Below are 19,396 nucleotides of genomic sequence, written 5' to 3' on the forward strand. Positions count from 1 at the left end.
ATGTGAACATTAAATATTAAAAATTCAATTCAAGTAAATTAACACCAACGTTCCACCATGTTTGCTGTTTTTAGTAGCCGCTCTGCGCATGCCCAAAGTGATGCGGGCGAGTGCTGACGTCGTCGGAGCGAGAGCTTTCCATTAATATGGTTGCGGCGCAAACACCGCAATCGAATCGTTCCGCGTTGGAGGCCGGAATCAAAATTTTGTGTCTTAGCCTTCCGTTTTTGCTATCACCATGTAAAGGTAAGGCAATTCCGCAACTCAATTGTTGTGTCTTGGTGTTGCAGTGGCACCATGTAAACAAACCATAAGACTACAAGAGAATTTCTGGCAGTGTTGTTTTTGTCAACGATGACAATAACAAAAATATTTCGTCAACGAACAATCCTTTTCATAACGATGAGCCAAATATCCGTCTTGGAGACTAAAACATAACAAAACGAATGCCAGTTTACGCCTGACAAGACGAGAATGAGACGGAAATGCCCCCTAGTTTCCGTCACGTGTTCGCAAAGTGTTTAACATTTCATGTGTACACTGCATCATAGCATACTGTAGTCTGGTTGTGTCACTCATGTGAGGTGCTGTGCCCTTCCAACTCACCAGCGTCCTCTCCAGGCTTGTTTGTTTTGAAACACACAAGGTAAGATTTGTTTTCTTATTTTGGCAAGAGAGAATGTGCACTGTTGCTTTAGCCTTTAAAGATCGGTGCTGAGTGATCATCACATATCAAATTTAACTTGTAGCATTAGCATGTCATTCACATTCGCTACGTGAATAGCCTAATGCTAACGACGAGCATCCTCTTAAACTCTGAGACAACCTTTTTTCACATACAGTTTGTGGCATCCAGGTGGGTATACAGTAATTAATGGAAAATAATGTACTGTTTTCCTACTGAGTGTGTAATATCACTAAATTGGTGTTGGTCCTTGTAGACGCTACAATATTTGCTCCGTCTGTCAATGTTCATTCAAAATTGTTGGATACCTTTATTTATTTATTTTTGGACATTTTGATAAAAAATGAACAAAACTAAACGAAATCAGTAACATTAGATAAATTTACTGCTCCCACATTTGTAATAATACATTTATAATGACTAAGAATAAGAATCTTCAACTTATAGTTTAAAATACTGCACAGATGGTAAATTACTCAGTCTAATATGTACAAAATGGGATTTTCCCAATCTGATAACTGTATAAACGCTAACGAAGATACTCCAGATACATACGTGCATGCTTTTTGGCAATGTAATCCGGTACAACAGTTCTGGTTGCGGGTAACGAAGAAACTCATCGCTTATGATGTGAGTGTTTGTGTGTGTGTGTGTGGGGGGGGGGTGCTAGGAGTAGTCCGGTGCTGTGGTGGGCGTGGAGGGGATTGGGGTGGTTCCCGGGGGGATGACAGAGGCCCCTTTGCCAGGATGAGAGATGGGCTGCGCCGACTCGCCCCTCCCAAATGGCTGGGGCACATTTTTGGACTCACAAGGGATTCGCACAAATACTGTGTTCTACACCTTATATGGCTGATTTGTGTACATTCCACCCCTCCCAATCACTTATCTTTCTGACTCCCCCCACCTCTTTTTTTCTCCCTTGGTCACCAGGCACCCACATGGTGTCAACTGGAAATACAACTGGCTAACGATAGCACCAACATATTCATAGTTAGTGTAGGTGTTGAATGTATTTCTTGTTGTTTGTACTTCTTATGTTTCTCTCTCGTTCTTTTCTTCTGTCCCCCCATAACTCGTGTTCGCTGCTTTTTACTAATAAACGAGGCATGTATAATAATTACAATGACCGTATGTCATACTCCCATTAAAACTGTTCAGACCAATCGGACAACCAGATTTCCATTTTCAAGCAGCTGAACAGGACAGAAAAAAAATAAATAAAACTAGACAAAATTAGTCTGTGTTTTCGCCAACAAAAAACAAAACAAAGACAAGCACATTTTAAAATGACCAAAATATGACTCAGACTAAGTATTATTGTCCAAAAGACTAAAACGAAAAGGTCTGCCAATAACAACACTGATCTTCAGTCATACTCACTTCAAATGGGGAGAAAAAGTCTTAGCAAATGTTTGTCAATTATTGTAGCTACGTATAGTTGTCTATAAAATGCTATGAGGCATGCAGTGTGAAGGAGTCAAAAAGAAAATACAGACAGTGAGCTCAGATGGAGAATGATGTGGTCAATAAAGTCAGTGGGAAGTGGCGGCTGTGGCAGGCGGACCTGGCTGGGAATTAAAGACACGCTAAATGAGAATCAATAGTTAGAGTCCAGGGATCTTCTGCTTGAATGAAAATAGCTACGCCTCCTCCAAATTTGATCGATAGATGTGTGAGAGTTTGTCTTAGTTGTATTTGCCTGTGTATTGGGTATTTTTAATACCCAGGGGTTGCTACAATAAAGATGCAATACAAACCAGATCTGTGTGAAAAAACCTTTCCAACTTGCGAACCTTTCCATCCAATCTTTTCAAGACAAAAATTGTCGAGGCAAACGTAATCGACTTTCTCTTTTTACAAATTTTCAGATCTCTTACATGAACAGAAGACTAAGACCCACAAAAAGAACTATGAATAAAACATAGAACAAACTATCAAATTGAATAAGAACAAAAAGACAGGAAAGAATAATTATAGAAAGTCCAATTGTAAACCAACCCGGACCTCGTCATTGATGAAATCAAGAGAAAGAAGCGCGTTTGAACGATACAGTTTATATTGCTCCTTTGCAAATGAGCAGGTTCATTTCAGCCTCTCGGGCTGAACCATACAATCATACAATGTGGAAAAATACAAAGTGTAAACAATAAATTCCTGTGTTCCCCCTTATCATATCTTTGAGCAGGAAAGTTCAAATATTTAAAGAAAAGAGAACAGGGACCTTGTGAACACGCCTGAAGTCAGCAACATCAATGAATGAATACGTATGATTATACATGAGTATAAGGAAATATATTCCTCATTATCATCCATTTTAGCAATATTTCTGACTAAGGGCATGGATGAGCTAGAGTTCATCCTAGGTGACTCTGACTGAGAGGATGGGCAAACCCTTGAATGGTGAAAAGTCAACTGCAGGGCATTTGTGTCCAAATTTTTTTTGACTGGGGCTTATAGAGTTATGAGTTAAAATTTAAAAGAAAATGTGAACATGAAATAAGTGAAATAGTTTGTCATTTTAATGTAAATTGTGTGGTATTTAACGGTAACTACCATTCATATAATTTGTATGAAGATGGTTAAATGTGTCCAAATTGTTATATTCTACTACTTACAAAAAATCTATCAAAAATTTCAAGTCAATATATTTTACTTTGTTATTTAACAAATTTATGAAGTTTATCATTTTTTTAAATTACAAAATTCATTCCCAATGTTTAAATTGTATAACTTTTTTACAATTACGATAATGAACCAATTATTTAATGAAATACCGATTTATCAAATGTATTAACTTCAAAGTTGTAATTATATTATTTACAATAAATCAACTAACCAAAGCCCTTTTCACACACATATTCAGGGAAAATTCTCGTGTAAGGTGGCGTGAGATTTACTCGCTCCATTGCTTTCACGCATGGAAAGATGTCCCGAGAATGACGCGGTTTGGGCACTTTCACAGACTTGTCCCGTGTTGCCCACTGGCGATCTCTGTGCTGGGAGGATTGCTGGAGCGATTTGCAACCCGGACATTACGTCATTTTTGGTCGGCATCAGCTGTCACAATGTTGGTAAAAATGTTGGTCAAATCATGTTTTGTTATGGAGGGAGCCTTCCCGGCGTCTTAACTGCAGCCAATTCAAAACTCATCAAGACTGTATTTAAGGCCAGGCGATCCAAGAGAAGAGTGTCATGATATTAACTTGCTGGGCGCCATCCGACACCTCTGCCGCCCTTGTTTTGAACTCCACAACATTAATGTCTTTTTACTAGGGGTGTCAAACGTTTAACATTTTTAATCGAGTTAATTACAGCTTAAAAATTAATTAATCGTAATTAATCACAATTCAAACCATCTATAAAATATGCCATATTTTTCTGTAAGTTATTGCTGGAATGGAAAGATAAGACACAAGATGGATATATACATTCAACATACGGTACATAAGTACTGTATTTCTTTATTATAACAATAAATCAACAAGATGGCATTACCATTATTAACATTTTGTTAAAGCGATCCATGGATAGAAAGACTTGTAGTTCTTAAAAGATAAATGTTACTACAAGTTATAGAAATTTTATATTAAAACCCCTCTTCATGTTTTCGTTTTAATAAAATTTGTAAAATTTTCAATCAAAAAATAAACTAGTAGCCTGCCATTGTTGATGTCAATAATTACTTTAAAAATGCTCATGGGTGCTGAAGCCTATAAAATCAGTCGCACCCAAGCGCCAGCAGAGGGCGACAAAACTACGAAAAACACAACATGAACACATTTCACTGTGCTGTCATTTTAATCTGAGCGGGGCATTTGTGCGTTAATTGAGTCAAATATTTTAACGTGATTAATTTTAAAAATTAATTACCGCCCGTTAATGCAATAATTTTGACAGCCCTACTTTTTACATTATTCACAGTGCTGCTGGCTGAAAAAAAAAAAAATTCTAATATCCCTCCTCTTCAAAAGGGGCAGAGGAGCATGTTGTTGACATGAATCTGTTGGGGCTGTGTGAGCATTGCTGGACTGGCCATCGGGCATACCGGGCATTTGCCCGGTGGGCCGATGGCGATTTTGGGCCGGTCCTGAATTTTTAAATTTTTTTTTACCTAACGGCATTAATCACATTGGTACACAAAACTGGTAGATCGGCCCATCAGTCAAGATTGGTTATGGGCTGGACCAATTACAAACGAGGGCCAATGCCCCCTCCCTCTTGATCAGAGGTATCAGATATACATTAATCAGACATAGAGAGAGGAGATAAACAAAATGGATAACTACAAGAAAAGGAAAGGAGGCGCGGAAAAAATTAGAGATAGAAAGAGACAAGCCCTTCATGCGGATGCCGCTAAATGTGTTAAAATAACACAGATGTTTGCCGGTGGCGGAGCTTCCTCTTCAGCGACAGCAGCAACCGCAGGTTACGATGGCGGGGGTGGCCGTCAGGTGGATGAGGGGAAGGGCTTCAGGTAAGAAGTGTTGAACTGCAGTCTATCTGGTTCAGATATGAATTAAGCGTGGGTGTAGTTTATTTTAATTGCGCTCACTAACTCTTAACACCGCCAGTAGTTATAATTAGGCCATTAAGCAATGTAGCTAGCTGTGCATGCAAACTAACATGATGGGGTTTCTCTAATGCTGGACGGTTTCTATGATGCTATTCTAGTTGTAATTATGTTAGTGCTTAAGTAACTTTATTTTATTAATTTAGTTAAGTATTATCTCTATTTGTTAGGTAGTTAAAAACTTTATATGGTCGAGCGGACGCGCCGGCGCGTCCGAGCACATAACTTTTTTTTTGTAAGACAACACAGGCAAGATCTAGCCTGGTAGTTTCCATTCAAACTTCTGTCAAAAGTGCGAAATCTCAACTATATGACAGTTTATGAGTGGTCTCAATTGGCAAAGTTCAACCATATTTATGATAAGTCGATCACTCCATTTGGAAGGCTGCCGTGGTCACATTTTGATATTCATCTCATCTCTGTTCCTCTCTGTCCTTTTTTCAGGATCCCATCATGTTCTATGTTTGTTCAGGAGGTTCACTTGACCATGCAGACTTTTGATCCCTCTAAGTAAGTACTGTATAGAATACATGATTCAACTGAGTAAAAATACCAGCACTGTGATCATCAGAGCAAGTCCATCAGGTGACATTCTTTTTCACCTCTGTCTCCTTTCACTTTGAAGGTTCCCATGTTTGAGGAAGCATTTGGTGTTGCTGTGCAAAGTGTTGCTGCAGTGGAGGTTCAAGGTTACTGTTTATTGATATGGTAAGTACATTAGTCTGTGAAAATATCACTTAATTACTTCTGCTAAGTTGGTTTGTTTGTGTACGGTACAATTCAAAAAGTTATGGACGGATCTTAATGAAATTTTCAGGAAATGTCCACTCTGGGACAAGGAAGAGATGATTCAATTTAGATTTAGAGGTGATCCGGATCACTGTCTTGATCCAGGATTTTTTTTTTTGAAGGATTCTCTATCATTGCAGGATAGGGCGATTTTCAGCATATATGCAACTCCAAGAAAATTGCCCAGATTGCTTGTAAAAAAAATTAAAAAAAATACAGGACATGGCCATGGTAGTTGCTATGAAATGACACATTATGATTTGAATTCTGCCAATATTCTGGGTACTGTGATCCAGTACATGACAAAAAAAGGGGCTTATCACATTTTTTTGACAGTGAGGTAACAGATGAGGGTACAGACATACAAACAGGTCTGTGCTCTGTGTTTTTATAGTTACAGTCTGTAATTTACACATTTTAATATTCATCTCAACTCTGTGCCCTATTTTTCAGGATCCCATCATACTTTGTTCATTGTTTGTTCAGGAGTTTGCCCTAAGTAAGTACTATATGGAGTATATGATGCAACTATTTTCCCAGATTTTTTCTAGAAACCAGTACTGTGATCATACAAGTCCATAAAGTGTTATTCTTTATCACTTATCTTCCTCTGTCTCCTTTCACTTTTTAAAGGTCTCCGTGTTTGAGGGCCTATTCTGTGGATATATTTATTTGCACTTTTATTGATAAAGTAAATAAATAGTCTATGAAAAAATCACTAAATCTGTCATTTATTCATTTTAATATATTCATCAATGATCATGTCTCACCTCTATTCCGTATTAATCCCTGTCCTAATTTGAGGATCCCATCATACGTTGTACATTGTTCAGGAGGTTAACTAGACCATGCAGCCTTTTGATATCCGCTAAGTACTGTATAGAATATTGGAACTGGAAGGATGGTGTATGTTTAAGTTTATGTTTAAGTATATATACACCAACAAGACAGCGTGAAAGCATTGTCACAAGAAAGTTTGTTTTCATTCATAGGCTTAATTGTCTTTCCATCAATACCTGGTGGGCCGGTCTCGGCTCAAAATGCCCGGGCCGATTTTTTGTCCCAGTCCAGTCCTGTGTGTGAGTGTGCGTGCGTGTCTGTGTGGCGGGAAGTGGTGGTGGTGGGGGGGTTCAGATCATCAGCCAATCAAACGTGCCTTTGAGGGGGAAAAATGGACCAGCACATTCAGCAAGTGAAAAGATGAGAAGAGATCAATGTAAGTCTGAACATAATTGAAATAATTCACTTCATAATGGTAGAGTCTATTCCATTCTTACAACATATGGGAATATAATGGAAATTACCTATATAACCGAACTCATTATATAATGTGAAAATGGTTGCTTAAAAGTTGGTGGGGAAAATTTAAGCATCCCGAAAAGTTGGTAGTGTTATATGTCCCTACCCTCCCTATGCAAACCTACGCCCCTGCAACTAATACTTGTGTCGAAGCTTATACATGGATACTATTTGATTTTTAAATAATTGTTAAAGTTTTTTTAAATAGCTACAGTATAGTGTCTTTAGAGCGAGCGCAACCAACCTCCACCTTGACAAACAGTAATTACACAGAGCATGTTTTGCTCTATGTGTCCATTTTGCTAATGCTTCGCAAATATGTTAGTTGTTATTATTAGCCTTTTAAAACTACTTATGAAGCCTTTACAATAGTAGCTGTATTGTAATTTATGTACTGAAGTTGTCTACTTTCATGTTTCGTAGGAATTTACAAGTTTTGTTATTATGTCAGCAAGAAACTGTGGTAATTAAGCCCAGTGTTGAACATAGACAGATGCAATTAGTCACCCGTTGCACTGGGATGTTATGTATTACATTGACAATGTACTTTTCTCAACGGATTACAGCACATTTTGAACAAGTCTGTTGTTTTCTCATTTACTACCATCATTACACTTGACCATGTTCCTCTTTTGTGTCAAATTATCATTTTGTTTGGGTTGACAGCATCCACAGCCTCTTTAGTCACAGAGTCACAGGCACTGTTTTTGCAATTGGATCAATGCAGACCTGTTCATAGTCACAATTTTGTTTTTCTAGCCGCAGGGAAACTTGAATCCATTGTGAGATGGTTTCCTATTTGAACAGGTGGGGCCTGTAGATGGAGACATTGTGGCTCAATGATCATCAATGTCAACTGACAGAATGAGAGTTGAAAGATGCTCCTCTTCTGAGCCCATAGGGAGTCCACTTTTGACCAGGTGTGCACCAACACAGAGAAATAAAAAAGAATGTGGGAGATTGTAATCTGTTTTAGCACTCCATGCTGTTTGATTTTCATCATATTGCAAATCTTTTTAAATTATGAATACATCTGTATTTTGTTTATGGTGCGCCAAAGACATTTATTACAATACATTGTGAGAAAATGATTTTCCCCACTATTCCTCTTTTCCATTTGCCCTAATACTTGTGTCATTTTGGGATGGCAGTACTGTGCAGCAGAAGCAGAGCACTGATCCAAGTTGCCCTTGAAGTAGCATCTATCAACGACAACACCTGCAAATAGTGTCACGGTGACATTGAACTGTGTGTGAAATGCAAAACTCTTTGATCAAAGTAATCGCGAACAATTTTGGACATATCATCACCATGCAATAGTATCATTACACTAGGTTGACCATATTTTGATTTCCAAAAAAGAGAACACTCGGACCTCCCTTGAAATGCTTATAATTATAACTTTAATATATTCAAAGTATGCGTCCTCCGTCTGGATAGAAAATTCAGTTTAATAATCAAATATTAGCTGTATAATTTAAGACACAAATTCAAATTCTCAGAGGTTACTCAACAGGCTGTATTATTCCTAAAACAATACAATAATAATACTGTTAAGTAAAAAAAATATGGAATGAAACAATGACATATAGATATTTTCAAAAATGCCTCTTCTGTATTAGCGAATTATCCTTGAACAAAATAATAGCTGTCATTTCAATTCTCACTGTACAAATATGTAATCTGAAATAATGTTCTATGTAATACCTCTTCTGTAAAAAAAAGAAAAGAAAAAAAAATCATTTTAACTAAAAGCTCTCTTTCCAGTGAAAGAATGTAAATCAAACCGTAGCCTCACAACAATACTGATTAACAAAAACACCAATTCATTTTTTATTTTTTTGTTTGTTTTAGCACTTTGGGGGACAATGGAACACTGCTCTGACGTCTGTTTTCTCTGTTACTGAGCATAGCAGAACCAAACACTGAGCAGGCTGTCTTGGAACACGTCACAGGCACCATAGAACCATTGTATTCTGTGTAAAACGTCAATAAATTTCAACACACGCCTGCGAAAAAACAACAAAAACCCAACATTTTAATGAATTTATAAATCCCCGTCGGACGGCCTGGACATGCTTTAAAAAGTGGACATGTCCAGTGACGTTCCTAGCCTACTTGGTGCCCTCGGCAAGAAGACGCTTTGGCGCCCCACCCCACATATAAAAAAACAGCAGTTGACCCACAAAATAAAGTGCATGCATAGGCGGATCTTCTATTCAGGCGAAGTAGGTGATCAGCCTAGGCCCCCAACCAGTAGGGGGCCCCCAACCAGCTGCCCTTGCCCCACCAAGCAAAGGCTTGGGCCACCGGAGACAGCAGCACCCCAACTATTCGTCATGTATAATTATGTCAGCATACCAAACAAACAAATAACAAAACAAAAAACAAAGCCATTTGAATGCTGCATTCATATGACCCCCCCCCCCCCCCCCACACACACACACACACACGCACTACAATGGACTGTTCCACGACAACGGACTGAGTATCAATCACTTAGCTTCATTTAGCGCCGTTTAGCTTCGCTTAGCTCCATTTAACATTGCTTAGCTCCGCTTAGCTGTTTGTTAGCTTCACTTAGTTCTCCTGAGTTTTTCACCCCACTAAGCTCGCTATTTTTACAGCTCACTTGCTGCTTTGCACGTCGGCTATCGTTTATTTTGAACACATGAACAAACGTGCTCTCCATGAGAGCCAAAGTGCAGTGAGGGAGAAGTTGAGAACAGGCCGGAGGCCGCTAATGCCTCTTTTAACTTTCTTCTTCTTCTTCACACCGAACATAAAATACACAACAGCACATCCTGTGGTGAAAGAATGCAGTACAGTTCCAATCATTCATACAATAACACTCAACAGCTGGTTAAAGGGCAACTGAAGACCTTTCCGGATTTTGGTGTAATTTCACGAATATAACTTTGGACAAGTTCGTCAAAACAACCATGACATTATCAACACGTAATTGCAAGGATAATTTGTCTTTTTTTAGTTTTTTTGCACTCCGTTAATGGCCCTTTCGCAAACCCGGAAGTGTGACGTAGATTCCCCGGCGCAACAGGGAAGACTATCCACAGCTAGGATAGCAGCAACAACGATGTCAGTTATATTTCCACCAAAGGTAACCATTCAGGATCGCTCATTCGTGACGCTACCGATGGCAAAGGCTCCCAGGAAAGATGAACTACAATTAATCCCTACATGTTTGAACCTGAGGCATCAGATGACGCCGATTTACTTGACACAGCAGATGTCGTCATGACTCCAATTGACAGCTTGACACTTCACGAACGGGAGAGTGAGTGGTAAGCCTAAGTCCAGCGTCGTGATTTTTTTATTTGAGAGAATGCGATTACATGGTTGTATATTTTTCCATGCGCTCCACATAGCTAAAACTGGATATTAGGTAATGGGACAGCTCCTACCGATCTAAATATGGTAAAGCTAGCCCAAATGGGGCTAAATGAATGATATGTTATTGATTTTTCAAAATAAATGATAAAAAGATTTTATTTTCCAGGTGTTGCTGTAAACCGTCAAGTAATTACCCTTCCAAGAGTATGCCTGTGTCGTCAGGAGATCCCAGACGTGAGAGTCAAACTTGAGGAGGCTGAAGCACTGACAGGGGCATGAATTACATTAAAAAAATAAAATCATAAATTGTAAAAAATATTGACAAATTTTGTTGACTGTTTAATGTATTCTATTGGTATATAATATATTGTAATTATATTACATTCTGAAAAAATATTCAATAGACCACAATAATGATACCAGATTTATGTTGAATCATCATCAGCTTTCGCTGTCAGATTGTGACGCAACATAGAAGACTAAGTTATACCAAGCGCACAATAGCACACATCAAAGAACATAAATTCAGTAAGCAATACGAAGTTAGTAAGTAATACAAAGTTAGGATAGCAACGGACTAGCGCAACATTGAAAAATGATCATGGCAGTGGGAAATATGTATTTACTCTCTTCTGTAGCATTAAGTGCTCTCTATACAACGATAAGGTGGAAAAGCGCTATATAAGTATAACACCATTTGCCATATTGTAATTATATATTACATTCTGAAAAAATATTCAATAGGCCACAATAATAAATTATACCAGATTTATGTTGAATCAGCACCAGCTTTCGCTGTCAGATTGTGACAACATAGAAAGCTAAGTTATACCACGCACACAATGGCACACATCAAAGAACATAAATTTAGTAAGCAACACAAAGTTAGGATAGCAACGGACTAGCGCAAAATTGAAAAATGATAATGGCAGTGGGAAATATGTATTTACTCTTTTCTGTAGCATTAAGTGTTCTCTATACAAAGACAAATCATTATCATTAAAATACGAAGGTAACTAGATTTTTCTTTTAAAAAATGTGTACTGTATATATGACTAGTTAATGATTTCATGTCATCAAAATTTGCTACATTTATTTTTCCTAAGTCATCGTCATCTGATGTCGCAGACAGAAGAAATTCAGCATCTGGCAGGCCTCATAGGATCTCTTCAGTCGTCATCGCTGGACACCTTGGGTCATCATATGACTTGACCCACTCTCTCTTGATTTTGGGAAACTGGGTGGCGACTGACTTGCAACGCTTTTTTCATCGTGTAGAGGGTTTCCGCTGCTTATTTTTTTATTTTGACTTCCTGGTGGAGAAAAAAAAAATCACAGCAGCATGAAAATATTGGATGAATCCTAATTTTAATTTAATAATAATTTCTTGGTAATCAAATAATAATGCCTCAGTCAAAGCAGCATCTATTTGATGCTATTGTTCCCTCTTCAAATAGGCTGACTTTGATGTTGATGTTGTAGTACAATAGTTATTGTTTTATTGAGATGTATTTGATACATTAGGGCCTGGCAGGAGGATAGTTTTATATATAGGCTTTATATTTACCCTGTGACAGGCCAAAAAACAACGAGCCAAGGACCTATTTGGTGCTGAGGACATTTGAATTTACATAATACCTATTGATATAGTAATAAAATCACATGAGTAGACCTGTCAGCAAACCTATCTACTTATGACAGGGCAACAGCAACAACAACAAAATGTCGCGCTTCAACAAACGTGCAGTAGGAGTCGTTTATTAACAGAAGTGCATCAAATTTTAGAATCAGAGGGTCTACTTATGTCTTCGAACCAAGGTTGCATAGCTGTACGTTTTCAAAGCTGTCATCGCTGAAATGATGAAAACAATGAGCCGATTGGGGACCTGTATGCATGCTCACAAAGACGGCCCAAACCTTTGCAGGATAAGTTTTTTTGGACCACTCATAGAGTCTCGAGTCTTCCTGTGAGCAATTCATCGCTACAAATTGAGATGGCATGACGAATCTCGTAAGTAAAACCCAGAAAATGTTTGCAATATATGGCGAGAATAGCGTGGTGCTATATTTCCGTGTTCAGAGTGGTGGCGAGGCTCCCTGGAAGTTACGTCATCAGGTAGCGGTCGGCAGGGCGGCGCGTCCCTCGTTGCTATGGTGTTGCTATGGCCATAACTAAAAAAGTACGCGGTCAATTATTATTATTATTTTTTAATGTGACTTTTTGAGACAGCGAATGATGCATTTAATACAATTCAACTGAGTAAAACACTCAAGAGCGAAATCCGAAAAGCTCTTCAGTTGCCCTTTAACAGCATTTACTAAAAATTAAATCTATTAGTGACACCACAAGCAATGACGAGGAATGTTTTTTTATGGAGTGTAAAGCTTTCGGTTAGGGGTTTAGCGAACGTAGCTCCGGTGAACATTTCAAAATAAAAGCACGTCATGTTCGTCATATAAATAACGATTTCTGAAGTTAATCCCACCTACTTCAGATTTAATATTATAATATGTTGAGTAAATACTACAGAATACAGATTCTACACTAAGAATAGCTTTCAAATGACACTCTTTATGACAAATATGATTGGCAATGAATAATTTTTATTATTATTATACTACTATTATATATAGTAGTATACTATAATAATAATGCTAGAATTTTTTTAAGAATTGTTTTGAATAATGCTGGAAAGGCAAAGTCAGTGTTCTGAATCTGTTTACTTTCCATTCTTTTGCACTAGTAAATGCTATAAGCATTTAACCTCATTGTTTATTTGTGATTGATTATTGTTATTTGCATGATTATTTGTACTGTAATAAAGAATTTAAGTGTTCCAAAATGGTTTTGTGAATTAATAAGTGTCAACAAAAATTTCATCGATAAATTAGTAAAAAAAAGAAAATTATTAGATTAGTCGACTAATCGTAAAACTAGTCGGCTGACTAATTAAGAGAAAATTTGTCGTTTAGGACAGCCCTAGTGTACCGGAACATATTTCTTCCACACCCTTCTCACCTTTTTAACCCCTGACCCATGAAGAGGGCCCCCGGATATGTTCGCCTTAGGCCCCAAAATTGCCAAGTCCGCCACTGAGAGCATGAAGTAGCCAAAACTCAGTACTTGCTAAGATTGTTATATTTATTAACACTATAAAACCAGTTGAAGTAATGTGTGAAATACAATATGTGAAAGACAATATTAATTTAACATCTCAAGCATTAATAAAATATTTTAGAAATAATCAAGATGGATGGAAGATTTTACCTGTGACTACTTATCTCTGATGTGTCGATCACTACAGGGGTTAGAGAGCACAAGAGATCAAATCAAATACTTTTTTGGGCTGTTGTGCAGGTGTGCAAACATGTACACACATTTAGTATCTGGTGAATAACATGCAGATATGTAGTCAACATTCACAGACCTCTTAATGTGTTTAGCTTATTAAATATTAATTCACATCATTTAACTATAAACCAACTATAGTGAACACTATCTCCCTTCAAGCCACTATATTTACTACTCACATTAATTATTTTGATATGATGCTAACAGTCGTAACCGATAAGAAAAAACATGTTAGCAACTATGAAATTACGAGTGTGAACGATAAAATAAAAAAAAACAGGCACGAAAACACATTTCACACAACTATTTCTCCACCTAGCATTGTGAGGCATGTTCACAATCTGTGTGCAGCGCATTTATTTCACTTTACAAGGCATACTTACGTCATCATTAAAGGAGCAGACGCATGAACAGGGAAACGCAGAACTATAAATAAAAGCACGAGCAGTTTCGAAAATAAAAGTGCTGCTCTAACTAGAAAGTAAATTAACATCTAAACTATAAAACGACTTGAAGAATTCTTAACAGAAAGAACACATATACATTATACAACTATGCCCAATATTCAAGTAAAAAAAAAAAAAAATCTTCATCACATTATGAATCAAACCCGAGGTGAGTGACACTGTTAATTGCTCCAATCCCAGACCCCCACCTCCTTCTCCTTGTGATGTTGCGTGCAGACAGTAACTGCGGTCTGCAAGGGGTGTCACACTGTCAAATATGATAAGTTGACTTTACTTTAAAAAAAAAAAAAAAAAAGAATGAAAACATTCTGCCCTAGAACATGTAATTTATGTTACTTACATTAATTGGATGTAATTTAGTTAATTATTGTTTTAAGTTTTAACAACTCAAATTAACCTTAATAATTGGAATTATGGTAAATTGCTTCTTTTGAATTTGCAGTACTCAGATTAACTTGAATTAATTACAGTAACCTTTTCCAGATTTCAGTACTGAAGTGATACCTTAGTTAGCTTTAGTGCTGCTAATTCATCATATGCAGGTGAACTTCATTTTTTTTTTTTTTTTTAAACCTGAAATAATTCTATAATATAAACAGCACATGCTATTTTTTAACTGCACATCTTTAAACAGTAATGACCCTACCACCAAATAAATGGGGAGAAGGGAGAACACTAAATGGATTAAGTCAGTGGAATTTAAAAATTATTTTAAAATACTCAATCATGTATTCAACACACAAGAGACATTTGCTCTTGACACGCTGCTTAATGTTTTGTTGATGCTTGGTGTGAAATGAATAATCAGTAGTATATCCAGAGCTCCCTTCAACACCTTTACTTACTTCACATTGATTTAGTTAGTAAATATTGTGGCGAGCGACATGGAAAAGAATGACAGACTAACTTTTGTTATTAACACTTTGCTGTTCTTGAGCTCCATACACCTCACGACCTGAAGAAACAGCGGGGAAAGGGAACAAGCGTGAATAGCACAAATTTGCAAATAATTGATGCTTTATTAGCGTTACTCCTAATATACCTACAATTGTAAACTACTTTAATATACTGTAATTTCAACTCATGTTAAAAATGACCCGAAACACTATCCAGTAATATGTTTATGTTAAGAACAAAAGGTCATTTTCATACAAGCCACTACTGGAGGAGATTACTAAATGCTAATTAATTAATGGTGAGAGCTGATTACAAACCGCATCAAGGTGCACGTCTCCTGGGTAGGGAAGGAATTAACAACTACTCCCAGATGCTCACTTCCCTGCTCACACCACCCAGCTCACTCTACAACCCCCCAAAAATGAAACAAGTAAAAGAACCAGCTTTTTGTTTAGGGCTGTTTAATTTATCACGTATATTGATTGCGGGCTTTTTGTTGCTTGTAGGTTTCGAGTGAGCACATTGATTGAACCAGACGGTTGCAGTTCATTTTTAACTTCTCCCCCCAAATACTTAGAAACCAAATAGGAGAAAAAGAATAATCTTCAAACAGGCATGTTAAGAGCGGAAGACTTGTATACATAATGGGGATACTACTGTGGTTTCCTAAAATTTAAGTGCATCATGACCATGCAGTGGGATTTGGTGGGTAGGGAAGCCCTAAGATTCTGTGTTGACGCGCAGTTGGGAAAATTACATGCATGTAGTCTTAAAAGAAGCCCGATTAACAGGAAAAACACGGCTAACTAACACAGCGACAACAAACTAACAGCATAACATAGCGACTTGGACAAAGACTAAAGTGAAAACCAAACCTATCTAGACACACAGGTGAGTGAAACAAGACTTAATTTTTGCCCTCCATTTTGTTTATGCTCCTCCATAATTAACAACAAAATTATCAGATATAAAACAATTAGATTAGGGTTAACAGTAGTTAAATTAATATACAAATCCATCTAAAAAAAATAGCATTTTGTGGTAAAGTTCTTTATTTTCTGTAATGTACTGATAAACATTAGACTTTCATATATTTTAGATTCATTACACACAACTGAAGTTGTTCACGCCTTTTATTGTTTTAATATTGATGATTTTGGAAAAAAAAAAGTCAAGAAACAACAAAAATCCCTATCTCAAAAAATTTGCATATTTCATCCGACCAATACAAAAAGCGTTTTTAAATACAAAAAAGTCAACCTTCAATTAATTATATCACTTATGCACTCAATAATTGGCCGGGAATCCTTTTGCAGAAATGACTGCTTCAATGTGGCGTGGCATGGAGGCAATCAGCCTGTGGCACTGCTGAGGTGTTATGGAGGCCCAGAATGCTTCGATAGCGGCCTTAAGCTCATCCACAGTGTTGGGTCTGGTGTCTCTCAACTTCCTCTTCACAATATCCCACAGATTCCCTATGAGGTTCAGGTCAGGAGAGTTGGCAGGCCAATTAGGCCAATTGAGCACAGTAATGCCATGGTCAGTAAGCCATTTCCCAGTGGTTTTGGCACTGTGAGCAGGTGCCAGGTCGTGCTGAAAATGAAATCTTCATCTCCATAAAACTTTTCGGCAGATGGACGCATGAACTGCTCCAAAATCTTCTGATAGCTCGCTGCATTGACCCTGCCCTTGATAAAACACAGTAGACCAACACCAGCAGCTGACATGGCACCCCAGACCATCACTGACTGTGGGCACTTGACACTGGACTTCAGGCATTTTGGCATTTCCTTCTCCCCAGTCTTCCTCCAAACTCTGGCACCTTGATTTCTGAATGACATGCAAAATTTGCTTTCATCTGTTAAAAGTACTTTGGACCACTGAGCAACAGTTCAGTGCTGCTTCTCTGTAGCCCAGGTCAGGCTCTTCTGCCTCTGTTTCAGGTTCAAAAGTGGCTTGACCTGGGGAATGCGGCACCTGTAGCCCATTTCCAGCACACGCCTGTGCACGGTGGCTCTGGATGTTTCTACTCCAGACTCATTCCACAGTTTCTGCAGGTCCCCTAAGGTCTGGAATCGGCCCTTCTCCACAATCTTTCTCAGGGTGCGGTCACCTCTTCTGGTTGTGCAGCGTTTCCTGCCACACTTTTTCCTTCCCAAATGCTTCCCACTGAGGTGCTTTGATACAGCACTCTGGGAACAGCCTATTTGCTCAGAAATTTCTTTCTGTGTCTTAGCCTCTTGCTTGAGGGTGTCAATGATGGCGTTCTGGACAGCAGTCAGGTTGGCAGTCTTGCCCATGATTGCGGTTTTGAGTAATGAATCAGGCTGGAAGTTTTTAAAAGCCTCAGGAATCTTTCACAGGGGTTTTGAGTTAATTCGTTGATTCAGATGATTAGGTTAGTAGCTTCTTTAGAGTACCTTTTCATCATATGCTAATTTTTTGAGATGGGGATTTTTGTTTTTTCTTGACTTTTTTGCCAAAATCCTCAATATTGAAAAAATAAAAGGCTTGAACTACTTCAGTTGTGTGTAATGAATCTAAAATATATGAAAGTCTAATGTTTATCAGTACATTACAGAAAATAAAGAACTTTATCACAAAATGCTAATTTTTTGAGAAGGACTAGTACGTAATAATCCCACGAGCCACAGCCTCTACTTTTAAGATAACTGCGATAACCATTGGGGTTTTGCCATTACACATGGCATATAATCTAAACCAACTAGCCATTTAAAAAAAATTAAATTCTTCATACTGACCTGATGGATTGTTTATTATTCCAGATCTTCTTCATCTCAACAATTTCATGTCATAATTATGATGGTGTTATGGCAGTCTTATGAGACCGAATTGAAATAAATTTGTTGAAAGGTGGATATATAAGTACAGTCTCAGAGCTCAGATGGGGTTATGTACTGTATTTGCACTTTTTCCAGAATTGTCTCTCTCTGGAATACAGATCATTGCAACCATGGCTATAAATAACATAGGTGTGTCTTTGAGACTGAAAGCTACCCGATGAAGGCGAAAGAAGAGAAAAGGTGAAGGCACAGATGGTAGAGGTGAAAAAAAGACAAAGCTTTCGTATTTGTAGTGTCGGTTAATGACACAATGACATTTGAGTGTGCTTTCTTAAGGAAAATGAGCTCATTACAAAACATGCAATTTTGTAACTGCAAATGAAAAGCAGCCAATTAACAAAGAATAGTCTTGATTCAAGTCATAATCTTAATTCAACTAATAATCTTTATTTAGGCATGTGAATAAGAGGATTTATTTAGGATTCTTGCGTTGCTTACGTGCAATAAGCCTGTTTCCATTTCTGGCTACCTAAATATATTTGTTTTGCCATCAAGTGTGCCCCATGGTTGTAATAGCCTCATTTGAACAATGTCAGAATGACATAATCATAATAATTAGGTATATGTGTTTACTGGAAGTAAGTATGGAACATAGCTATGATTGTTTTTATGTGTGCGAAATGCACTTGTCTTCATTTCTTAGGCGTGTTTGTGAACATGCATGTCAGCTGACTGGTTGGAAATGTAAACCTGGCGCCAGACTGTTACGGAATGGACCTTGGAAAGAGATTTAGATGTTTTCAGTGACGCAGGTCACATTCCTTGAACTTGCATGTGACGTGTTGCATTGATCATATGGCCATAATCTACTCCCTGTGCTTCTGATGATTAATCTTAGCAATTTCTCTCAAGATAGCCGCCAGTACTAGATAGAGGCTTTGGAATTAAACAGGTGCTTATGGATGAGATGAGTCATTGGGAATTTCTTTAGTGTTCTGTTGCTTTATAAGCCATGGCAGTGATTGTGTTGCAGTGTTTTAGTTTAAAAAAAAACAAAAAAACAGCCTTGATTCTTAGCAGTTAAGATGAGTGAAATGGCATCTGTGTAAACTCAGTGTTAAGGAAAACGTGGTAAATTATAGCTCCTGATGTACTTTATCCTACTACTATAGACGTGTGCTT

The 19,396-nt window shown here is 37.7% G+C and overlaps 1 long non-coding RNA gene across 1 annotated transcript; it reads left to right on the plus strand.

Moving 5' to 3' along the window:
• The first annotated feature begins 5,780 nt into the window (after positions 1-5,780).
• Positions 5,781-6,722, plus strand: LOC130917970 (uncharacterized). The gene is made up of 3 exons (XR_009063544.1): positions 5,781-5,963; positions 6,498-6,543; positions 6,678-6,722. It is a non-coding gene; the product is annotated as an uncharacterized LOC130917970 (long non-coding RNA).
• The last annotated feature ends 12,674 nt before the right edge of the window (positions 6,723-19,396 follow it).

The sequence above is a fragment of the Corythoichthys intestinalis genome, chromosome 6 (assembly GCF_030265065.1).
Source record: "Corythoichthys intestinalis isolate RoL2023-P3 chromosome 6, ASM3026506v1, whole genome shotgun sequence".
Lineage (NCBI taxonomy): Eukaryota > Metazoa > Chordata > Actinopteri > Syngnathiformes > Syngnathidae > Corythoichthys > Corythoichthys intestinalis.